The sequence below is a fragment of the Oncorhynchus tshawytscha genome, unplaced genomic scaffold (genome assembly GCF_018296145.1).
Source record: "Oncorhynchus tshawytscha isolate Ot180627B unplaced genomic scaffold, Otsh_v2.0 Un_contig_9832_pilon_pilon, whole genome shotgun sequence".
NCBI lineage: Eukaryota > Metazoa > Chordata > Actinopteri > Salmoniformes > Salmonidae > Oncorhynchus > Oncorhynchus tshawytscha.
In genome coordinates this window covers 739-4,944 of record NW_024605562.1, presented here as the reverse complement: position 1 = coordinate 4,944, position 4,206 = coordinate 739, and the positions used below count along the sequence as shown (strand labels likewise).

Genomic DNA, 4,206 nt, shown 5'->3' with positions numbered 1-4,206 from the left:
CTTCTCTCTTTCTTTCTCTCTCTCTCGGAGGACCTGAGCCCTAGGACCATGCCCCCAGGACTACCTGACATGATGACTCCTTGCTGTCCCCAGTCCACCTGGCCATGCTGCTGCTCCAGTTTCAACTTCCACCTGACTGTGCTGCTGCTCCAGTTTCAACTGTTCTGCCTTATTATTATTCGACCATGCTGGTCATTTATGAACATTTGAACATCTTGGCCATGTTCTGTTATAATCTCCACCCGGCACAGCCAGAAGAGGACTGGCCACCCCACATAGCCTGGTTCCTCTCTAGGTTTCTTCCTAGGTTTTGGCCTTTCTAGGGAGTTTTTCCTAGCCGGAAATTTGACTTTATGCAATGAATATCTGTAATATTTGGTTTACTCCTTGATGACAATTCAAGCAGCAGTTTCTGTAGTGTCTTGGTTTGCACTGTCACTTAAAATGCTAAAGGTCCCTGGTTTGAAACTGCGCAGAATCAGAGGTAATTGACACATGCAAAAGTTATCGTATTTGTAATAGAGAAATATTTTTCATAAATGCCTTATTTTGGAAATTTGACTTTATGCAATGAATATCTGTAAAATTTGACAATTCAAGTTTACATGTTCCTTGATGACAATTTGGGTGGAAACAAGCAGCAGTTTCTGTTTGAGTTCTGCAATGAATGGTTTACTCCTTGTTTGTTTTTCAGCAGCAGTTTCTGTAGTAGTGGTTATCACATTCGCTTCACACGTGAAAGGTCCCCGGTTTGAAACCGGGCGGGAACAGTGATCATTTATTTATGGAATAATTAATGTATTTGAAAAAGATAATTCTTTTTCATAAATGCCTTACTTTGGAAATTTGACTTTATGCAATGAATGTCTGTAATATTTGGTTTACTCCTTGATGACAATTCAAGCAGCAGTTTTGGTAGGGTAGTGGTTATCATGTTCGCTTAACAGGCGAAAGGTCCCCAGTTTCAAGCTGGGTGGAAACAGCGCTCATTGACACAAGCAATATTTATTATATTTGCAACAGAGAAATATTTTTGTCATAAATGCCTGACTTTGAAAATTTGAATTCGTGCAATGAATATCTGTAAAATTTGGTTTACTCCTTGCAGCTTTTTATAGCAGCAGTTTCTGTAGTGTAGTGGTTATCACATTCGCTTCACACGTGAAAGGTCCCTGGTTCGAAACCGGGTGGAAACAGTGATAATTTATTTATGGAATAATTAATGTATTTGTAAAAGATAATTCTTTTTCATAAATGCCTTACTTTGGAAATTTGACTTTATGCAATGAATATCTGTAATATTTGGTTTACTCCTTGATGACAATTCAAGCAGCAGTTTCTGTAGTGTTGTGGTTTGCATGTTCACTTAAAATGCTAAAGGTCCCTGGTTCGAAACCGGCAGAAACAACGGTAATTGACACATGCAAAAGTTATCGTATTTGTAATAGAGAAATATTTTTCATAAATGCCTTACTTTGGAAATGTGACTTTATGCAATGAATATCTGTAATATTTGGTTTACTCCTTGATGACAATTCAAGCAGCAGTTTCTGTAGTGTCTTGGTTTGCACTGTCACTTAAAATGCTAAAGGTCCCTGGTTTGAAACTGCGCAGAATCAGAGGTAATTGACACATGCCAAAGTTATCGTATTTGTAATAGAGAAATATTTTTCATAAATGCCTTATTTTGGAAATTTGACTTTATGCAATGAATATCTGTAAAATTTGGTTTACTCCTTGATGACAATTCAAGCAGCAGTTTTGGTAGGGTAGTGGTTATCATGTTCGCTTAACAGGCGAAAGGTCCCCAGTTTCAAGCTGGGTGGAAACAGCGCTCATTGACACAAGCAATATTTATTATATTTGCAACAGAGAAATATTTTTGTCATAAATGCCTGACTTTGAAAATTTGAATTCGTGCAATGAATATCTGTAAAATTTGGTTTACTCCTTGCCAGCCTGGCAGAATTATATCATGATTTTTGCATAGCAGCAGTTTTCTGTAGTGTAGTGGGGCAGGGCAGGGAAGCACTAACAAACTGCATTTAGTCCAATAAAAAGACACAACATTATTAGGGTGATAAATAAAAGGGAGTTGCTACACGCATGACACAAGAGAACCCTCTGCTGGAGCAAAACGCTTACAGCACCTGGTATTCCCAGGCGGTCTCCCATCCAAGTACTAACCAGGCCCTTCCGAGATCGGACGAGATCGGGCGTATTCAGGCTGGTATGGCCGTAAGCGAAAGGCAGTCTCTTGGTACACTATATAAAGTCTGCACAGGACTGCCCAGTTTCCGTTCGCATGCGTGTGGAGCGCGCGCATGTCTACACTTTGTGTAGCCGTTAGCGATGAGGCTAATGATAACCTTCTTGTGTTAGAGAAGGAAAGGAAAGATTAGAATGTTAGATTAGAACATTGTGCAAGGTTATTGTCCATTGTGCCAATGAAGCTGTTCTTATGCTACACCCTCTGGAGTGTGGTGTCAGGAAAATAACCTCTTGTGGTAGAGAAGGAAAGGCTTCCCACAAAAAACCTTCTCAATCAAATGTTACTCTCAACATCAACAAAACAAAGGAGATGATCGTGGACTTCAGGAAACAGCAGAGGGAGCAACCCCTATTCACATCAACAGGACAGTAGTGGAGAAGTGGAACGTTTTAAGTTCCTCGGTGTTCTAATCACGGACAAATTGAAATGGACCAGTGCAGTGGTGGAAAAAGTACCCAATTGTCATACATGACTGAGTCATTTTCTATTAAGGTATCTTTACTTTTACTCAAGTTAAAGTCACCCAGTAAAATACTAGAGTAATAGTCTAAAAGTATTTGGTTTTAAATATACTTAAGTATCAAAAATGTAATTGGATAGAATATACTTATAAACCTATAAATAATTTCAAATTCCTTATATTAATAAGCGAACCAGATGGCACCATATTCTTGTTTTTTTCATTTATGGATAGCTAGGGGCTCCAACACTGACATAATTTACAAATTAAGCAGATATAGATTAGAATGTTAGATTAGAACATTGTGCAAGGTTATTGTCCATTGTGCCAATGAAGCTGTTCTTATGCTACACCCTCGGGAGTGTGGTGTCAGGAAAATAACCTCACTCTCAACGTCAACAAAACAAAGGAGATGATCGTGGACTTCAGGAAACAGCAGAGGGAGCAACCCCCCTATCCACATCAATAGGACAGTAGTGGAGAAGTTGAACGTTTTAAGTTCCTCGGCGTACACATCACGGGCAAATTGAAATGGTCCACCCACACAGACCGCATGGTGAAGGAGGCACAACAGCGCCTCTTCAACCTCAGGAGGCTGAAGAAATTTGGCTTGTCACCAAAAACGGTCACAAACTTTTACAGATGCACAATCGCCTGGTACAGCAACTGCACAACGCATCACCGGGGTAAAACTACCTGCCCTCCAGGACACTTACACCACCCGATGTCACAGGAAGGCAAAAAAGACCATCAAGGACAACAACCACCCGAGCCACTGCCTGTTCACCCTGCTATCATCAGTACAGGTGCATCAAAGCTGGGACCGAGAGACTGTGTAGCGGTATTTCTTAGAGAGGGTAAAGAAAGATTTTGTTCGGGCGCCAGGCAGGTATTAACCATGCCGAAAGGAAAAGAGTAGAATAGAGAGAGTACCACTACCAGACACACACACATCAGCAGAAGAGACTGCCTAGAGTGTAGCCTGTTTACCAGATAGCCAGTGGAGAGAAAAGAGAATACACACCATATAAAACCCACATCACAACACAGGGGTAACCCAAACAAGAATACCTCATACAATAATACTAATACTAATAATGGCAGAGCAATTCCACAGCAACTTCATACAAGAACGAACCCAGTCATCAACATAGGATTTGCAATAATCTGTATTATTTTCTAGTGGATGAGTGCAGAGGGTATGAATGTGGGGGGTGTTCATCGACACAACAAAGGCCTTAAAAATGTCCACAGTCTTCACGGCCACATGTCATTAGTACACCCCACCTCAATACAGTTCACATAATATACAACTTGCAAGCAACCTACTAAAATGTCCCTCCAAACACTTCTGGCAGGGAAATAATAGTCCAGCTCTAATGAACTTCAATGGGAAGTGCATTTGAAAAATAGAGAGTCTGTTGCAGGGTAAAGCACTGGAATGAGAGGGAAGAGAAAGAGAAAAAGATAAGAG

General features: G+C 40.4%; 1 non-coding gene across 1 annotated transcript; it reads left to right on the top strand.

The window, feature by feature from the left end:
* The first annotated feature begins 1,123 nt into the window (after positions 1-1,123).
* Positions 1,124-1,196, top strand: trnav-cac. The gene has a single exon. It is a non-coding gene; the product is annotated as a tRNA-Val (tRNA).
* The last annotated feature ends 3,010 nt before the right edge of the window (positions 1,197-4,206 follow it).